Source organism: Bos indicus, chromosome 22, assembly GCF_029378745.1.
Source record: "Bos indicus isolate NIAB-ARS_2022 breed Sahiwal x Tharparkar chromosome 22, NIAB-ARS_B.indTharparkar_mat_pri_1.0, whole genome shotgun sequence".
In the NCBI taxonomy this organism is placed as follows: Eukaryota; Metazoa; Chordata; class Mammalia; order Artiodactyla; family Bovidae; genus Bos; species Bos indicus.
The window spans coordinates 42044882-42066406 of record NC_091781.1 but is presented as its reverse complement, the minus strand read 5'-3'; the positions used below and the strand labels follow the sequence as shown (position 1 = coordinate 42066406).

At 41.1% G+C, this 21525-nt stretch overlaps 1 long non-coding RNA gene across 3 annotated transcripts in view; it reads left to right on the top strand.

Moving 5' to 3' along the window:
• Positions 1 to 21525, top strand: part of LOC139178610 (uncharacterized) — a 389375-nt gene that overhangs the window by 173768 nt on the left and 194082 nt on the right. For 2 of the 3 annotated variants that reach the window (XR_011562999.1, XR_011563001.1), the window contains exons 4-5: positions 19942 to 19999; positions 20476 to 20549. This is a non-coding gene — a long non-coding RNA (uncharacterized lncRNA). The remainder of the gene's footprint in view (positions 1 to 19941; positions 20000 to 20475; positions 20550 to 21525) is intronic. The other variant, XR_011563000.1, reaches the window with a different exon arrangement.

Below are 21525 nucleotides of genomic sequence, written 5' to 3'. Positions count from 1 at the left end.
TGGACTGCAGCCCACCAGGCTCCTCCGTCCATGGGATTTCACCAAGAGTACTGGAGAGGGTTGCCACTGCCTTCTCCTATGGAATTCTCTCTAGCTTTTACTATTTTAATTCTAATCTGTTTTGTTGTAGGTCTGTTTGGGTTCATCTGCTTTGAGATCGCTCTGCTCCCTTACCTGGCATCTGTTTTCTTCTTTGGGTTTGTGGCATTTCCAGTTGTAGTTTCTCCAAATCTATTTTAAATCTCCATTTCTTCTTATTCTCCTTCTGGGATCCCTAGTATGAATATATTGACAGCTTTATATTATTCCATAGGTCTTGTATATTTTTTTTCATTTTAAATTTGTCCTTCTGTCTGCTGTTCTGATTTGGCGATTTCCATTATTCTATTTTCCAAATCATTTATTCATTCTTCTGCATTAACCAGTTTGCTGTTTATCACCTATCATTTGGCTTTTGTTTCAGCAAAAGAGTTTTCTACTTTTACTTGGCTCCTCTTTATAATTTGTACTTCCTTTTTCCAGTTATCTACGTTTCTATTGATTGCCTTTTCTTAATTCCTTCCGTATTTTTATTACCTCCTTTTTGAACTCAGAGTGTAGTAGACTGCAAAGGTCTATTTCACTGTTTATTCTTTCAGGGGAACTCTCTTGATCTTTTGGGAGTGGTTCCACTGCTTCTTCATTTTACTTATATTTCTCTGACTCTGTGAGTTTAGGAGGAACAGTTATCCACTGTGTTCTTGAAGGGCTGTTTTTATGTAGGAGTGTCCTTCTGCAGCCTGCCTGGGTGTAGTATTTTTGGTGTGGGAGTTGTTCTTAGTATGGATGCCTGCCGTGTCTTTGTGTGATGTGTTCTATTATTGCCTTGATAGAGGATGTGACTGGTGTCATGGTGGCCAATGCCTCCTCTGCTCTGTGATCATCACAGACCTGTCAGGGACGGCATCTCCCCAGTTGTTGAAACAGAAGCCCTTGGATCTGTTTCTGAGCAGAGATGTGGAGTTGGCAGGACTGGAGATGCCTGCTGGGAGGGGAGCCACGTGCTGAGTGTTGCTCCGCGAGAGCTGTCCCCCAGGGGTGCCCTCCTTGGTGTTGCCTGTCACCTGTGGTGCGGACTCACAGGGCTCACTGTTGCCAGCACTGCCCTCAGCTACACCTCAGCTGTGGGAATGTCAGCAGTTGGCCTCGGTGTCCCTGAGGCTCTGTACTCACGAAGCTGGCATCACAGACCCTGAGGCTCTGTACTCACGAAGCCGGCATCACAGATCCACTGGCGTCAGGTACCAGGGCCACACTGGCTGTGCACTTAGAGCAGCTGTGGGAGCTGCCAGCACCCACAGTACGCGTGCACACAAAGCCTGGGGACCCACTCCAGTCGCGGGAGCGCCAGTAATCCACTCGGATATCCCTTAGGCGCTGGGTTTACAAAGGCCTGGCAGCATAAACCCATGGATTGGTGTGAAATCACGGATGGCGTAAATTCATCTGTGTCATCTAAGGGTTTATTTCTATTGTCTTTTATTGTTTTGATTTTTAGCTAACTTTTTGTCATGCCGTGTTACTTTTAGTTGAACGCTGGTCATTGTTTATAAAATTTAGATTAATTTCAGTCTCTGGATCATATCTTACTTGAGAGAAGATTTACATTTGTTTTTAGCATGCAGGTAGCCTAGGAACATATAATCTCATTTAATCCATTCATTGAGCAGATTCAAAGCTGGGCTTCAGTTTCTGTGAGGGTTCTTCAATTTAGAGTTTATACTCCTAAGTTTGAGCTTCCCAAGTGGCACAAAGAACCTGCCTGCCAATGCAGGAGACATAAAAGATGTGTTCAACCCCTGGGTCGGGACATACCTGCCATACCCTGGAGAAGGGTATGGCAACCCACTCCAGTATTCTTGCCTGGAGAATCCCAAGGACAGAGGAGCCTGGCAGGCTACAGTCCATGGGCCTGCAAAGAGTCGGACACGACTGAGGCGACTTAGAACGCATGCACGCACTCCTAAGTTTCAGCACTTCTTGCTGTTGTTCAGTCGTTCAGTCATGTCCAACTCTTTGCGACCCCACGGACTGAGGCACGCCAGGCTTCCCTGTCCTTCACCATCTCCTGGAGTTTGCTCAAATTCAACTCAAAGGCTGGAGTGTTTACCGGGGCCCTTTCTCCTGAGTGAACTCTGAACCCCAAGTTTTCCCTTAGCCTATGAGACTGAAATAAATTATGTTGAACTCTAAAGACTTTTTTAGATATTTTATTTTCTGTTTGATTTTTCTTGTCTCTGAGCTGCTCCTTGAGAATTTACAAGTATTCAAAGGGAAAAGTGAAAGTTGCCTAGTCAACTCTTTGTGACCCCATGGACTATACGACAGTCTATGGAATTCTCCAGGCCAGAATACTGGAGTGGGTAGCCTTTCTCTTCTCCAGGGAATCTGCTTAACCCAGAGATCGGACCCAGTTCTCCCGCATTGCAGGCAGATTCTTTACCAGCTGAGGAGCCACAAGGGGATCCCAAGAATACTGGAATGGGTAGCCTATCCTTTCTCTAGGGGATCTTCCCAACCCAGAAATTGAACTGGGGTCTCCTGCATAAGAGGTGGATTCTTTACCAACTGAGCTATCAAGGAAGCCCTTAAAAGGGAAAAGTGTGCCAAATACCAGTTTACCTCACTGGGTTTCTTTTCTCTGTAAGATCTTAGCCTTTCAAATCTTCACTGTCTCGGTCACTTTCTGATGCCTTCAAATAAATGTTTGTTTAATTTTATCCAGGTTTTATTGTGCTTTATGGCAGTAAGATTTCATCTCAAATAAACTAGTCTGCCATTTCTGAGAAGGGTAAAGTTGGTGCCACTTGGATTTATATGTTGTTTTTACTTCTGTTTTCTCATATTTTTATTTCTCTTTGATAGTAAAAGAGACTGGAGCATACAGAGATTTTGCTTCAAGCCAAATTCCTAGTTAATGAGTCAATTGAGATTAGAACCCATATTTCCAGACTTCTGGTACTGAATATAGTGCTTTTCCCTGGTATGCACAGTAGAAATATTGCAATAATGGTGGGCATAATATTCTTCCAGTATTGCATATTATGCTTAGAAGCATTCTTTTCCATCAGTTTACCTGTAGATGAGTTAGGCTTTGTTGATTGCAACATTCCTAGATTAACACCACAATATCCTAAAAATATTGTATCTGTAAGTTAATTAATATTTCAAATGTACAAATGCAATCTACTCTTTGATGGATTTCTGCAGTGGTTGCTTTTGTGAAGTCAGGAATAATTGTAGAAATGTAAATTATACCACACTAATTTCTCTGTTCTATAAATTTGGCTTTTAATATTTCCTTAAAGTTGATTGGGTCTGATGTTGACTCCTCCATCTTCAAAATGTCTTCGTGTTGATAAGCTATTGGTACTTCAACTAATCGAAGTTGATAGTACTCTAAGGGACAGCTGATGTTAAAATCCTCTAGGGTAAATTGCTTTGAATGTCTGTTATAAGTAAAGGAACATGTAAAGTCAATGAAACTGTGGTAGCAGAATTAAATTATCTTGAGACTGTTTTCTTCAAATGTATGATTCATTTGAACATTTTCATGTTTTGTTCCAGAGAGACATTTAGATTACAGCTATGTCCACAGCTTCCCTGATAGCTCAGTTGGTAAAGAATCCAGCTGCAATGCAAGAGACCACGCTTCGATTCCTGGGTCAGGAAGATCCACTGGAGAAGGGATAGGCTACCCACTCCAGTATTCTTGGGCTTCCCTGGTGGCTCAGCTGGTAAAGAACCCCCCTGCAATGCAGGAGACCTGGGTTTGATCCCTGGGTTGGGAAGATCCCCCTGGAGAAGGGAAAGGCTACCCACTCCAGTATTGTTGCTTGGAGAGTTCCATGGATGGGCAGGCTACAGTCCATGGGGTTGCAGAGAGTCGGATGTGACTGAGAAACTTTCACTCTGTCCACAGCAGGGTACTGCAGTGATGAGGTCCATTAGCTCAGTGGACCCTGATGCAAAGGTAAAGTGGTCCTCTGGACAGGCAGGGGTGTTTCTTAACTTTCTTAAGAAGACAACAACTATACATTCCTGCATCCAGTTGACTAGACAATTCATTTTTCAGGCATCTGGAGTTCCCTTTAGTCCAGGTCTTATCAAGCTCAGCTGCTTAACTATACTTACACTTAAGAATATTTAAAGGATCTTTGCTCCATCCCTTTGTCCATATCAGTGGCCTCAAGTCTTTCTCCTCAGACTTCCTTTCGCCTTAGAAGAAAGCATTCATGGTGCAACATACCTGGGTTGCTGAAGCTGCTCACTGTGTATGTCTATGGCACAGCTAGGAGGCGTCAGTCTTTTAAAAAGAAATTACAAAAAATTTAAATCTTTTGGCTGTGCCATATGACATGTGGGATCACCTCCTGCACTGGCAGCTCGAAGTCTTAGCCACTGGACTGCCAGGGAAGTCCGGATGAGGTGTCAGTCTTCAAGTGCTGGCTCGAACTCCGCTCCTTTCTCTGCCACTCATCTGCAGCCATCCAGTGTATTGAGGACATGTGTTAAAATGTACCGTTTAATACTTCTGGTCCTGTATTCCCTACAGTGATTTGGCCTTTCATCAAATAACTTTCACTGAATTCTTCTTTGCTGTTGTACAATTAGCCTTTGTTGAGGAAGAGTAAAGAAACAATCATGGGCTGGGAATTCCCTTGTGGCTCAGTGGTTAGGAACTTGCCTTCCAATGCAAGGGATGGAGATTCGATCCCTGGTCTGGGAACTAAGATACCACATGCCTCAGGGTAACTAAGCCCCAAGCTGCAACTACTGAGCCCACCAGCTGCAACTAAGACCCAACGCAGCCAAAATAAATATTAAAAAAAAAAAAGTTAAAAAGTAAAGTAGATAAAAAAAGAAACAACCATGGGAAATTCATTATGAAGTCTAGGGATGTTCAGCCATTTTTTAAAAATTACCCAAAGTTGACAGAAAACAAATTGCATTTAAATGATGGGTAATACGCATTTTTTGATTGTTTATGTAAATTAAAGGGCAACTTAATTTCTACCATATGAGCCCTCTGGCTCAAAGGTTACTGAAGGTTTCAGTCCTTCTATTTTCAAGGGTTTAAGGGAAAATAAACAGCTGCTGCCCCATAGACGGCAGCCCACCAGGCTCCCCCGTCCCTGGGATTCTCCAGTCAAGAACACTGGAGTGGGCTGCCATTTCCTTCTCCAATGCATGAAAGTGAAAAGTGAAAGTTAAGTCGCTCAGTCGTGTCCGACCCTCAGCGACCCCATGGACTGCAGGCTTCCAGGCTCCTTTGTCCATGGGATTTTCCAGGCAAGAGTACTGGAGTGGGATGCCATTGCCTTCTCCAATAAACAACCTACTATTTGCCAATTTTTTTTTAATTGAAATTTTTTATTGACATATACTTGATGTACAAATTATATAAGCCACAAGTACACAATATATTGATTCATATATTTAAAAGATCATTCTATAGTTATTATAAAATATTTGCTATATTCCTTGTGTTGTACAGTATATACTTGTAACTATTTTAAAATTTTTTTATTAATTTATTTTTAATTGGAGGATAATTGTTTTACAATATCATGTTGGTTTCTGCCATATGTCAACATGAATCGGCCATGTATCTTCTCCCTCTTGAACCTTCCTCCTATTTCCCACCCCATCCCACCCCTCTCGGTTTTCACAGAGCACCAGGTTGAGCTCCCTTTGTCACACATCAAATTCCCACTGGCTATCTGTTTTACATACGGTAATGTATGTTTCATGCTACTCTCTCCATTAGTCCCACACACGCCTTCACCCCCATCCCTTGTCTGCAAGTCAGTTCTCTGTGTCTGCGTCTCCATTGCTGCCCTGAAAATGGGCTCATCAGTAGCATCTTTCTAGAGTCCATATACAACGCGTTAATATATGATATTTTTCTCTGTATAATAGTCTCTATGTATACACACACACACACTCCACAGCTTCTTTATCCATTCATCTGTCGACGGACAAAAAAGATAGGTAATACATCTATCAGGTCCCCCAGGTGGCGCTAGTGGTAAAGAGACCTGAGACACGGGTTCCATCCCTGGATCAGGAAGATCCCCTGGAGGAGGACATGGCAACCCACTCCAGTATTCTTACGGAGAAGCCCACACACAGACGAGCCTCGTGGGCTACAGTTCATGGAGTCTCAAAGAGTCAGACACGACTGAAGCAACTCAGCATGCAACACATCTATCGGTGCCTCAGATCAGCGCCTCCTCCTCCAAATCAGTCGTGAAACATCTAGCAGCTGACTACCGGGTGCTGTCGAAGATGCGGTGTTACAGGTGTTACAGGAATCTGTGGGAGAGCTTTCTCTCAGGTCTTGAAGCAACTGAAGGTGTCTTCTCTTCAGACACGTCTGTTTTAACTTTTAGAACTCTGTGGGTATTGTTGCTAGTCATGTTTCTTCTTTGCTTTGCCTGCTAAGTAAACTCAGAACCAAATGCCCAGCAATTTCCAAAGAGAAACATGTGTCCCAGGACCCTTCTGGTTTTCCCACTGTTGTTTTTATTTAGTTTTCCTTCCTTCCTTCTCTCCTCCTTGCTCCCGCTCTCTCTCTTTCCTTTTTCCTCTGTCTTCCCCCTTCATTTCTTCTGTTCTATGTTATATATCTTTTTTCTATGTATTATCACATGTATGGATGTAACTATCTCTAAATACTTTAAAAGTACTGTGTAGGTATAAAAACAAACAGTACACTTTTCTGTATACTCTTGTGAGTATATATACTCTTAAAGGTATTTATACTCTTAGGAGTAATTGATTTCTGAGGGAAGGAGATAGGGGGCCGAGTGAAATAGGGGAGAAAAATTAAGCGGTACAAACTTCCAGTTACAAAATAAGGGAGTCATGGGGATGAGATGTACAGCATGGGGAATATATTCAGTAATAATGTATTATCTTTTTATGGTGACAGATGGTAACTGGACTTACTGTGGTTATCATTCTGTAATGTACAGAAATACCAAATCACGATGTTATGCACCATGAATAAACATAGTGTCATAGGTTAATTATACTTCAAACACACTCACAGAAAAAGAGATCAGATTTGTGGTTACCAGAGGTGGAGGGTGGGTGTTGGGGGAATGGGAATTGGATTAAGGTGCTCAAAAACTATAAACTTCCAGTTCTAAGATGAGTAAGTGCTGGGGTGTAACATTTGTTGTTTAGTCACTAAGTTGTGACCAACTCTTTTGTGACTCCACAGACTGTACCCAGTCAGGCTGCTCTGTCCATGGGATTTCCAAGGCAAGGATACTCGAGTGGGTTGCCATTTCATTCTCCGGGGGATATTCCCAGCCTAGGGATCAAGCTAGCATCTCCATATCAGCAAAACGTAATTAACATTTCTGTATACTACATGTGGAAGTCAAAAGAGTAAAGCTCAGTTCAGTCACTCAGTCGTGTCCGACTCTTTGTGACCCCATGGACTGCAGCATGCCAGGCTTCCCTGTCTATCACCAACTCACGAAGCTAGCTCCAACTCATGCCCATTGAGTCGGTGATGCCATCCAACCATCTCATCCTCTGTTGTCCCCTTCTCCTTCTGCCTTCAATCTTTCCCAGCATGAGGGTCTTTTCCAATTTCTCTCATTACAAGGAAAAAAATATACTCTTTCTGTTTCTTTTGCTTGTATCTATATGGAGTGGTGGATATTCACTAAACCTGTGGTAATCATTTCAAGATGTATATAAGTCAAAGCCTTATACTATACACCTTAAACTTACACAATGCTATATGTCAATTATATCTCAGTAAACCAGGAAGAAAAAATAGGAGGGTAATTCATTTTTATGGTTTATTGCCTTACTTGTATGTTTTATCCTGGAATAATGTCTCTTAAGGCTTCCTCCTGCTTTAACGTGACAAAACTTATGAAATTAAAATATAATTTAGATCTGCATCAGTTCAGCAGAGAAGGCAACGGCACCCCACTCCAGTACTCTTGCCTGGAAAATCCCATGGATGGAGGAGCCTCATGGGCTGCAGTCCATGGGGTCGCTAAGAGTCGGATACGACTGAGCGACTTCACTTTCACTTTTCACTTTCATGCATTGGAGAAGGAAATGGCAACCTACTCCAGTGTTCTTGCCTGGAGAATCCCAGGGACAGGGGAGCCTGGTGGGCTGCCATCTATGGGGTCGCATAGAGTTGGACACGACTGAAGTGACTTAGCAGCAGCAGCAGCAGCAGCATCAGTTCAGTTCAGTTCATTTCAGTCGCTCAGTCATGTCCAACTCTTCACGACCCATGGACCACAGCACGCCAGGCCTCCCTGTCCATCGCTAACTCCCAGAGTCTACTCAAACTCATGTCCATTGAGTTGGTGAAGTCATCCAACCATCTCATCCTCTGTCATCCCCTTCTCCTCCTGCTTTAAATCTTTCCCAACATCAGGGTCTTTTCCAATGAGTCAGCTCTTCACATCAGGTGGCCAAAGTATTGGAGTTTCAGCTTCAGCATCAGTCCTTCCAATTCACATCCAGGACTGATCTCCTTTAGGATGGACTTGTTGGATCTCCTTGAAATCCAAGGGACTGTCAAGAGTCTTCTCCAACACCATGGTTCAAAAGCATCAATTCTTCAGTGCTCAGCTTTCTTTATAAGTCCAACTCTCACATCTATACATGACTACTGGAAAAACCATAGTCTTAACGAGATGGACCTTTGTTGGTAAAGTAATGTCTCTGCTTTTTAATATGCTGTCTAGGATGGTCATAACTTTCTTTCCAAGGAGTAAGCGTCTTTTAATTTCATGGCTGAAGTCACCATCTACAGTGATTTTGGAGCCCCAAAAATAAAGTCTGCCACTGTTTCCACTGTTCCCACATCTATTTCCCATGAAGTGATGGGACTGGATGCCATGATCTTAGTTTTCTGAATGTTGAGCTTTAAGCCAACTTTTTCCCTCTCCATTTCACTTTCATCAAGAGGCTTTTTAGTTCCTCTTCACTTTCTGCCATAAGGGTGGTGTCCTCTGCATATCTGAGGTTATGGATATTTCTCCTGGCAATCTTGATTCCAGATTGTGCTTCTTCCAGCCCAGCCTTTCTCATGATGTACTCTGCATATAAGTTAAATAAGCAGGGTGACAATATACAGCCTTGACATACTCCTTTTCCAATTTGGAACCAGTCTGTTGTTCCATGTCCAGTTCTAACTGTTGCTTCCTGACCTGTATACAGGTTTCTTAAGAGACAGGTCAGGTGGTCAGGTATTCCCATCTCTTGCAGAATTTTCCACAGTTTGTTGTGATCCACACAAAGGCTTTGGCATAGTCAATAAAGCAGAAATAGATATTTTTCTGAAACACAGCATTATCTTTTAGGATTTGAAATAGCTCAACTGGAATTCCATCACCTCCACCAACTTTGTTCATAGTGATGCTTCCTAAGGCCCACTTGACTTCACATTCCAGGATGTCTGGCTCTAGGTGAGTGATCACACCATCGTGATTATCTGGGTCATGAAGATCTTTTTTTGTACAGTTCTTCTATGTATTCTTGCCATCTCTTCTTAGTATCTTCTGCTTATGTTAGGTCTATATCATTTCTGTCTTTTATTGAGCCCATCTTTGCATGAAATTTTCCCTTGGGATCTCTAATTTTCTTGAAGAGATCTCTGGTTTTTCCCATTCTATTGTTTTCCTCTATTTCTTTGCATTGATTACTGAGGAAGGCTTTCTTATCTCTCCTTGCTATTCTTTGGAACTCTGCATTCAAATGGGTATATCTTTCCTTATCTCCTTTGCTTTTCACTTCTCTTCTTTTCACAGCTATTTGTAAGGCCTCTTCAGACAGCCATTTTGCTTTTTTTGCATTTCTTTTCCATGGGGATGGTCTTGATCCCTGTCTCCTGTACAATGTCACAAACCTCTGTCCATAGTTCATCAGACACTCTATCAGATCTAGTCCCTTAAATCTATTTGTCACTTCCACTGTATAATCATAAGGGATTTGATTTAGGTCATATCTGAATAGTCTAGTGATTTTCCCTACTTTCTTCAATTGAAGTCTGAATTTGGCAATAAGGAGTTCATGATCGGAGCCACAGTCAGCTCCCAGTCTTGTTTTTGCTGACTGTATAGAGCTTCTCCATCTTTGGCTACAAAGAATATAATCAATCTGATTTCAGTGTTGGCCATCTGGTGATGTCCATGTGTAGAGTCTTCTCTTGTGTTGTTGGAAGAGGGTGTTTGCTATGACCAGTGTGTTCTCTTGGCAAAACACTATGAGCCTTTGCCCTGCTTCATTCTGTATTCCAAGGCCAAATTTGCCTGTTACTCCAGGTGTTTCTTGACTTCCTACTTTTGCATTCCAGTCCCCTGTAATGAAAAGGGCATATTTTTGGGGCATTAGTTCTAAAAGGTCTTGTAGGTAGAGCTGTTCAACTTCAGCTTCTTCAGCATTAGTGCTTTTGGCATAGACTTGGATTACTGTGATATTGAATGGTTGCCTTGGAAACAAACAGAGATCATTCTGTCGTTTTTGAGATTGTGTCCAAGTACTGCATTTTGGACTCTTTTGTTGACTATGGTAACTACTCCATTTCTTCTAAGGGATTCTTGCCCACAGTAGTAGATATAATGGTCATCTGAATTAAATTCACCCATTCCAGTCCATTTTAGTTCGCTGATTCCTAAAATATTGGCGTTCACTCTTGCCATCTCCTGTTTGACCACTTCTAATTTGCCTTAATTCATGGAGCTAACATTCCAGGTTCCTATGAAATATTTCTCTTTACAGCATTGGACCTTGCTTCCATCACCAGTCCCATCCACAACTGGGTGTTGCTTTTGCCTTGGCTCCATCTCTTCATTCTTTGTGGAGTTGTTTCTCCACTGATCTCCAGTAGCATATGGGCACCTACCGACCTGGGGAGTTCATCTTTCAGTGTCCTATCTTTTTGCCTTTTCATACTGTTCATGGGATTCTCAAGGCAAGCATACTGAAGTGGTTTGCCATTCCCTTCTCCAGTGGACCACATTTTGTCAGAACTCTCCACCAAGACCCGTCCGTCTTGGGTGGCCCCACACAGCATGGCTTAGTTTCGTTACATAGACAAGGCTGTGGTCTGTGTGATTAGATTGGCTAGTTTCTGTGATTGTGGTTTCAGTCTGTCTGCCCTCTGATGCCCTCTCTCCATGCCTACTGTCTTACTGGGGTTTCACAGAGTGTATTTACTAAGGGGTCATGAAAAAGCTTGGAGAATTCATTTATCACATATATTATCTAGACATACATATTTATTATATATATCTTACAAATTCTAAATGGAATGTAAGTTCTGAGAGGACAGAATGTATCTCAAGTGTCCAGTACTGTATCTTGTGTATAAAAGGCATTCCATGAGTATTTTTGGTTTTGTTTTTTTTTTTAAGTTAATTTATTTATTTTAATTGGAGGCTAATTACTTTACAATTATTGTAGTGGTTTTTGCCATATGTTGACATGAATCAGCCATGGGTGTACATGTGTCCCCCATCCTGAACCTCCCCTCCCACCTCCCTCCCCATCAGGGTCATCCCAGTGCTCCATGAGTATTTTTGTATGAATGACTAAATGAATAATTCATGAATTTTCTAATGCTCAGTCATTATGAATACATTTGGTTTTTAGTGATGATAGTATACATACACATACACATATTTGAGAACTTTGTTTTTGTTCTAATCGCTTCCATTTAGGCTCTGTTTCTCCAGATTATAATTTTTCAATGAAGTATTCATTGCTGATAACATTTTTTCATTATTTCTCTATAGAAATATGGTCACACATCATAAAGAGGAGCAATATGACATTTTTTACTCACGTGGAAAGAGGAATTATCTTGAACTAAGCCAAACATTTAATACCTCTATGTCTCGGATGGTTCTCATGAATCATTCACTATAATTCGGTTGCTTTATTTGTTCTTATATTGGGAAAGGAGAGGAAAGTAACATTTATGGAGAGCCTACTGTGTGATAAGTGCTTGCCATGTATTTACCTATGTCTATTTCATTAACCTCTACAACAACCCAGTGAAGAAGATACTGTTTGTATCCCCATTTTAGTAGACCAGGTAATTGAGGCTCAAAGGGAAGACATAAGATAATCACAGCTGCCTGAAGCCCCAGCATGCCTCTCAGCCACACTGGACTCAACTCCAGGTCATGCTCACTGCCCCCCATCCATTGCCTCTGCCTCACGCTCATCTTTTTCAGGTCTCCCTTATAGTACACTGCTTTTATTCCTTTATTCAGTTGATAAGGGACTGTTTTCAGTTATTCGACAGGAACGCCAGGCTAAGCCATTTGGTGTTCAGTGAGTGGTTTCATCACTGAGGATTTTGAGCAGAGGACTGGTGTTATCCGGGCGACAGAAAGGAGGATGTATTACAGGCCCTGGGAGCTGGGCATATATTGGGCCAGGTGAGAGATGCCAGGTTGGCAAAATAACACCCCTCCAAATGTCCATATCCCAATCTCTGGAACCTGTGAATATCACCCTACATGGCAGAGGGGCTTTGCAAATGTAATTCATGTTAGGGACCTTAACTACAGGAGAGAGTATCCAGGTGCATCCAGGTGGGCACAATCTAATCACATGAATCCTTGAAAGAAGACAGAGGGGTGACTGCGGAAAAATGAGTAGAGGGATGCAACATGGCTGGCTTTGAAGATGAAGCAAGGGACCCAGGGGCCAAAGTATGCAGACAGCCTCTAGAAACTGGAAAAGACAAGGAAAGGAATTCCTCCGTAGTCTCCAGAAAGGATGTCTGGCCTACTGACTCTTTGACTTGACCAGTAAGGCCTGTGTCCGCAGAATTGTAACATAGTAAATTGGTGTTTTATTTAACCCATCCAAGTTTTTTTACAGCAGCCATCAGTTCAGTTCACTCGCTCATTTGTGTCTGACTCTTTGCGACCCCATGGACTGCAGCATGCCAGATTTCCCTGTCCATTTCCAACTCCCGGGGCTTGCTCAAACTCATGTCCATCAAGTCGATGATGCCATCCAACCATCTCATCCTCTGTCATCCCCTTCTCCTGCCTTCAATCTGTCTCAGCATCAGTGTCTTTTCTAAGGAGTCAGCTTTTTGCATAACTGGCCAAAGTATTGGAGTTTCAGCTTCAGCATCAGTCCTTCCAGTGAATATTCAGGGTTAATTTCCTTTAATACTGACTGGTTTGATCTTGCAGACCAAGGGACTCTCAAGAGTCTTCTCCAACACCACAGTTCAAAAGCATCAATTCTTTAGCATTCAGCTTTCTTTATGGTCCAACTCTCACATCCATCCATACATCCATCCATACTGGAAAAACCATAGATTTGACAAGATGGAGCTTTGCTGGCAAAGTAATGTCTCTACTTTTTAATATGCTGTCTAGGTTGGTCATAGTTTTTCTTCCAAGGAGCAAGTGTCTTTTAATTTCATGGCTGCAATCACCATCTGCAGTGATTTTGGAGCCCTAGAAAGGAAAGTCTGTTACTGTTTCAGTTGTTTCCCATCTATTTGCCACGAAGTGATGCGACCGGATGCCATTATTTTCATCTTTTGAATGTTGAGTTTTAAGCCAGCTTTTTCACTTTCCTCTTTCACTTTCATCAATAAGCTGTTTAGTTCCTCTTTGCTTTCTGCCATAAGGATGGTGTCATCTGCATATCTGAGGTTATTGATACTTCTCCCGGCAATCTTGATTCCAGCTTGTGCTTCATCCAGCTCATCATTTCACATGATATATTCTGCATATAAGTTAAATAAACAGGGTGACAATATACAGCCTTGATGTACTCCTTTCTTGATTTGGAACCAGTCTGTTGTTCCATGTCTGATTCTAACTCTTGCTTCTTGACCTTAATACTGATTTCTCAGGAGGTGGGTAAGATGGTCTGGTATTCCCATCTCTTTAAAAATTTTCCACAGGTTGTTGTGATCCACACAGTCAAAGGCTTTGGCATAGTCAATAAAGTAGAAGTAGATGTTTTTCTGGAAATCTCTTGCTTTTTCAATGATCCAACGGTTGTTGGCCATTTGATTTATGGTTCCTCTGCCTTTTCTAAATCTATCTTGAACATCTGGAAGTTCTTGGCTCTCATACTATTGAAACCTAGCTTGGAGAATTTTGAGCGTTAATTTGCTAGTGTGTGAGATGAGTGCAATTGTGTGGTAGTTTGAGCATTCTTGGGATTGGAATGAAAACTGACCTTTTCCAGTCCTGTGGCCACTGCTGAGTTTTCCAAATTTGCTGGCATATTGAGTTCAGCACTTGAACAGCATCATCTTTTAGGATTTGAAAATAGCTCAGCTGGAATTCCATCACCTCCACTAGCTTTGTTCATAGTGATACTCCCTAAGGCTCACTTGACCTTGCATTCTGGGATGTCTGGCTCTAGGTGAGTGATCACACCAACATGGTTGTCTGGGTCATTAAGATCTTTTTTGTATACATCTTCTGTGTGCTCTTGCCACGTCTTCTTAATATCCTCTGCTTCTGTTAGGTCTATATTGTGTCCTTTATTGTGCTGATCTTTGCATGAAATTTTGTTTTGGTATCTCCAATTTTCTTGAAGAGATCTCTTTAAGAAGAGCCATAAAGAAGTGTTAATAGTATAAGGAGAGATTTAGACTTTAATTGGGAAGTAGGGCTTTCATGCTTCTGCTCAGAAATCTTTAGCAGCCCCCTTTCTCACCACTTTATATCTCACCTGTCTTACCAAACTCTCCAGGTTCTGTATGACCCGCCCATGTTGTGTATTTCTCAATAATGGCCCCTCCTTGCTCAACTCTGGTCATGCTTCATCAACTGACCATGCTCAGTCTCCTATCTGCATATGATGGTTATATGTAGGCAATGGAATATTACTCAGCCATAAAAAGGAACAAAATTGGGTCATTTGTAGAGATGTGGTTGGGTGTACCTAGAGACTTCCATATGGTGTGAAGTAAGTCAGAAAAACAACCATCTTGTATTAATGCGTACATGTGGAATCTGAAAAAAATTGGTATAGATGATCTTTACAAAGCAGAAATAGAGACACATAGAAAACAAATGTATGGATACCCGAAGGGGGAAGCGGGGTGGGATGAATTGGGAGGTTGGGATTGACTTATATACACTACTATGTATGGAATAGATAACTAATGAGGACCTATTGTATAACACGGGAAACTCTTCTCAGTGCTCGGTGGTGACCTTAAATAGGAGGGAAATCCAAAAAAGAGGGCGTGTATGTATAGCTGGTTCGCTTTGCTATACAGTAGAAACTATTTAATAATACAACATTGTAAAGCAACTATACCCCAATAATAAAAAAAAAATACAACATTCTAAAACTGTTAGTTCCTATGCTCCTGGAGGGCACAAGCAGCATCTTGTTTCTCTGCATGCTATAGATGCCCACCACAGTGCTTAGGCTTACCGTAGGCCTGAAGACTAACCTCAGCATGTGGTCAAAGTTTTGCCTCTCGTTATAGACTTTGCCCTCATTTCTGTACTTGTATACTCACCATGAACCTTTTATACAGCCCTCTACAATGGCTGTCTTAAAAGTCTTAGCTTATTGTATCATCTGTTTAACTTCTGACAGTCCTCTAAATTAATTTTACAAAATATTTACCGAGCTCGACCTCCTCCAGATAAATCTTCCCCACGGGTCCGTGACTGCTGCTCTTCAAGTGACTCATTTTATATCATTTCCTTATCACAACAGTCTAACTCCACAAAGCCAGCCTGCTATTTCTTGCTGCTCTCTTCAGCTTTCATTTGATACGGGTGCCATTTGGGGTTTACTGCCCATGGATCCTGGGGTTTCTGTGATAGGCAGGGTGTTTTATAATATACGATACTTTCACTGCCTGCAATCTCAAGATTTGGGGAAGCAGGTTATCTGCTTCGGAAACCTTTGCTTTTCATGGTTCTCAATCTCATCTCTATTTCAAGAAGCATTAACCCCTGGCTCCTCTCTTCGGCTACTTTTTTCAGTTTTAAATGTGCTTCTTCTATTGCCCTGAGGAACCGGTGAGCAAAGGCTTTCCTTTCTTCAGGAAGTCTCTGTCCTTCCCTCTTTTCTGCTTACATCCTGCTGATATTCCTATCAAGTCTGGATCTTTTGTGGGTGAACTTTTCTTCATACCATTGTACTGCGATAATTTTTTGTGTTAGCGTTATACTGGCTGGTATTTGCCTAGCTTGAACTTGTTGGAAGAAAGCTGTATAGACAAGATGACTTCTTGCTAAAAACTGAATTCCAAATGTGTCTTAGGAAACCTTTTTTTGGGGAGGTGCAGATTTTAGGACAGACCTTCTTTTCATCTTTCATTGATTTCCTGTGGCTGGGCGAGTTTTACAGAGTTTCAGACTAATACCTGTTTTTGGAAATCAGCATTCATATTTGTGTAGGATTATTTTTAGCTCTACAATGCCTAATAATTCTTCTTCTCTGTATATATGGTAAGTATAGTTATTCTTAAGTGTTATGCCTGGGAAGTCGTATATAGCAGGGCCCTTATAGGAATGTTCCTAAACTTTGATCAGTGTATAAAATTTATTTTTCTGGCACTGAATCATAGAGTTATGCTTTTAGGATATTGTCTGTCAGATTAATCATTTACTTGAGCAGACCATGTAATGCACTCCATTTTGGGATAGAGCTTGTGGCAAATATGCATTTATAAATATAACATGATGTCAACCAAGTGCCAAGGAAAGTAAACCCATTTACTAAAACATTAATTCTTAGTCTCATTAATTCTGAGAGATTGTGGTCAAGGCAGAAAACAGTTCTCAAAGACACAGAATGCTGCAAGGTGACTAAGTGTAGTAAGACAACCATGGATACTTTTATAGAGATGTAAAACATAGCTGTATTGTGATAATTAATACTTTGTGAATATTGCATACTTTTTTATAATGCTATTTTTAGTCTTTTGATAGTTTCAAATATGTAATCGTGGAACTATAAGATGTGAAGACATGCTCTGAACATCAGATCAGATCAGATCAGTCGCTCAGTCGTGTCCGACTCTTTGCGACCCCATGAATCGCAGCACGCCAGGCCTCCCTGTCCATCACCAACTCCCGGAGTTCACTCAGACTCACGTCCATCGAGTCAGTGATGCCATCCAGCCATCTCATCCTCTGTCGTCCCCTTCTCCTCCTGCCCCCAATCCCTCCCAGCATCAGGGTCTTTTCCAATGAATCAACTCTTCGCATGAGGTGGCCAAAGTATTGGAGTTTCAGCTTTAGCATCATTCCTTCCAAAGAAATCCCAGGGCTGATCTCCTTCAGAATGGACTGGTTGGATCTCCTTGCAGTCCAAGGGACTCTCAAGAGTCTTCTCCAACACCACAGTTCAAAAGCATCAATTCCTCGGCGCTCAGCCTTCTTCACAGTTCAACTCTCACATCCATACATGACCACAGGAAAAACCATAGCCTTGACTAGACGAACCTTTGTTGGCAAAGGAATGTCTCTGCTTTTGAATATGCTATCTAGGTTGGTCATAACTTTCCTTCCAAGGAGTAAGCATCTTTTAATTTCATGTCTGCAGTCACCATCTGCAGTGATTTTGGAGCCCAGAAAAATAAAGTCTGACACTGTTTCCACTGTTTCCCCATCTATTTCCCATGAAGTGGTGGGAACATAGCAGTTTCTAATATGAGCATATTTAAAGGGAAGGAGGCTTTGCTAGGTTGTATATGTTGTGTTAAGGAAGGAGTGTCATTTTACATTTTCAGTTACTCTTCAGGAATTCTATTCTGATTACCCTTTAACTTTTTGAAAACAGGTGGCAATATACTTATAATTATTTCCAAGAATGGTACTAAGACTTTCTTAGGCATTTTCACACTTGTTTTTCCACTCCACAATACTTTGGGCTTTCCTTTATTGAAACTTCCAGAGCTATAGCACTTGTGATATAATATAATTGGTTTTTGAATTTTATTGAGGGCCAGAGTTTCAGAAATGTAACTTTATTTCATTGATTAATTTATTTATTAAATATTTAGTAAGTGCTCATCATTCAAGGCCTGATAGGAAATCTCCAAAAAGCCAAGATAATAAAACACCAGATACCCATATAAATATTAAATAAACAAAGCATCAAAAATCTTTACAATGTTCTTTATAATTTAAATGCTCACCTTATTCAGAATGACAAAACTCCCTCATGGAAACAAGTCTCATGCTGAAAAATCTCTTGCATTTGTCACTTAAAAAAAAAAATCTCCAAGTGAGGTCGTTGCTATGAACTCTCACACTTGATGAGGCAACCAGAAGCAAACCCGTTTGCAGATTATTCCCAAGGAACCAGAGAAAGAATGTTGCCTGGACTTTCATCTGTACATTAGTTTTCTTTCTTTCTTTCTGACCAGAAGGGTGCACTATTGTATTTTATTTACTGCTTTGGGTGGGGGGAGAAAAAGAACACAATGATGTTCTTTATACAACTTAATTTATATATCCTTGTAATTTACTTTTTTAAAAAAAATTTTTATTAGCATTCTAGTTTCCATTCTTGACTTCCTGGATTTTTTTTTAGCCCTTTCTTGGTACCAGTTAGCCAACAGATGGTTCACAGGGGGAATGGTACTGGCTTCTAAAAACCTGACTAAGCAATATTGTTTTACCTTTTCTGGTTTCCTCTCCTCTGAGAGAGGAGTTTATCACCTTTGTTACAGATGGGACTGGTTTGGCAGTAGATGCCTCCAGATGCAGCAGTCTGGAATGTTCCCAACCTTAACATCTGGGGTTCAGTTGGCTCATTCTCAATTTTCTTTCCTGCTTTCCTGGTCTGAGGTTATTGTTGTGAGGGTTAATTACACTCTGGCTCTGATGAGGAAGAGATAGTCATCCTCTACTTGTCATTTAGGTCCTCCAAATTGTTACTATGATAGTAGCTTTTCGTAGGAAAGTGGGTATGTGTTATACTTCCTAACCAGCTCTTTTTTAAAAAACAAATAAACAACATAACAAAAAGAATCCTTTATTCTGTGAGCTTATTGCTAATGAATCACTTTAGATAGACCATGCAAGAAAATAGCACGAGACACACATTTTTTTTTTTTTTTTGAAACTTCTTTGGAGATAAAATTTCTGGTCCTCATTGCACAGATATAGAAATTCATGCATGATGTCAGATTTCCAAGCTTGGAATTTACACAGTAGTCTTCTGGCAGTGTATTTTCAGTCCTTGGTGAGCAACATTATCTTGTAGTTCTTCCAAGAATTTTTGCAAGTGTACAGTATCATGATTTTTAGCTAATAATATATGAAAATCTGAAGGAATTGCTTTTTAAATAAGGACAAAGAAAATGGTAGTATCAAACCACAGGGATGATGTAGCAATAGGCTACCATAATCTTAACTATAAGATGTAAAGCAGAAAATTAGAAGAAACCATAATCTAGATGAACCATATTGTTGCCTTAGGGTGGTAGTATTAAAGGAGATTTCTTTCTGCTTTTTGACACTTCTGTTGTATTCAAGTTATCTATATGAACAAACGTTAAAATCATCATTTGAAAAGAGAAAGAAGAATTACTTTTCCTGCACAAACCAAAATAGTCAAAGCAATTTAATAGAAAGCCTCCCAACATCTCTCGTTACAAATACCACATTTTAACATTTAAAGGCAAAAGTTTAAGAATGTAAATAGTCATATGTATTTATGGATTTAACATTTCAAAACCAGCTTAAATTCACCCATGTCCAATTTCTGTGGGATGTTTTGCTATGTGCACGTGGATATTGATTTGACACCTGAAGTTACCATTTTCACAGTAGCCTCTGTCTTTGTTCAGTATTCTGTAACTACAGCTAAAGGGCTGACACTTATCTGACTACAGTTCAATACCATAGCAGATGTGACTTTTTTTTTTCTCTCTTTTAGAAACTTTTGGTCAACTCTTGGACTAAATTAACCCAATCAACTGATGACCCTGCAACATGTAAGCCCAACTCAAGGAACCGAAAATATTTGAATCTAATGCTAATCAACCAGTCTTTTTATTTTAATTTTTAAAAGATTTTTTTTTTTTTGGCTGTGGTGTGTCTTCATTGCCTTGTGCAGGCTTTCTCTAGTAGAGGTGAGTGGGGGGCACTCTTCACTGCGATGTGCGGGCTTCTTACTGCGGTGGCTTCTCCTGTTGCAGAGCTTGGGCTCTAAGTGTGAGGGCTTAGTGGTTGCAGTGCGAGGGCTCAGTGGTTGCAGCTCACCGGCCCCAGAGCACAGGCTCGGTAGTTGTGTCACTCAGGGCTTTGTTGCTGGGTGGCATGTGGGATCTTCCTGGATCAGGGATCGAACTTGTGTGCCTTTCATTGCAAGGCGAATTCTTAATCACTGGACCGCTGGAAACCCCAGAGTCTCTAACACTCTTGATTCTGTTTGTTTCTATTATTATTATTTTATTTTTTTTTTTTTTAGGGTAAATGCGAGAGGTTTAAGTGTCTACAGTTAGACAAGAGCAGCAATCCCTATTACTGGATGGTTGCCACCAGGTAGGCAGAGGGTAGAAGTTTGATTTTCACAGTATGTGGACCTACTAAGTAGGGGTTTCTCAACTGGGACTAGGGTGAGGTGAGGAAGGCATTTGTCTCACTCTGGTCCCCAACCTGTGGATAACTCTGAGAAAAGTTAACTTTTTTTTTTTTTGCCATGAAAATATGATTTTAGTTCATAGCATGTGCTTATGTTTAAATACCAAAATAGATTGTAATAACAACTAACTCATCTAACCTGGAAGCTGATTTTTACAACATTAGCAATTCAGGACACAGCCAAAGGTCTCCAGGGCCACTCAATTCACTGTGACCTAGGTCAGGCATCTTTCTCTATAGGGATAACCCCTCATGCTGTATTATGTTATTTGGCACGTGGATCTATGTACATAGTTTGAATATCCTTAAGACTTTTATATGTGTTAATGGGTTGGTGGTTGGTGTTCATGCTGTATTGGAAATATAACCATGGCCTCTAAGTCACAGGAGTAAAAATTCAAAATGATGGAATTGTATACATTTAACACCATATTTTTTCTATATTGCTACATTGTATTTCATATGAAACTCCAGATCAGATCAGATCAGTCGCTCAGTCGTGTCCAACTCTTTGCGACCCCATGAATTGCAGCACGCCAGGCCTCCCTGTCCATCACCAACTCCCGGAGTTCACTCAGACTCACGTCCATCGAGTCAGTGATGCCATCCAGCCATCTCATCCTCTGTCGTCCCCTTCTCCTCCTGCCCCCAATCCCTCCCAGCATCAGAGTCTTTTCCAATGAGTCAACTCTTCACATGAGGTGGACAAAGTACTGGAGTTTCAGCTTTTGCATCATTCCTTCCAAAGAAATCCCAGGGCTGATCTCCTTCAGAATGGACTGGTTGGATCTCCTTGCAGTCCAAGGGTCTCTCAAGAGTCTTCTCCAACACCACAGTTCAAAAGCATCAATTATTCGGCATTCAGCCTTCTTCACAG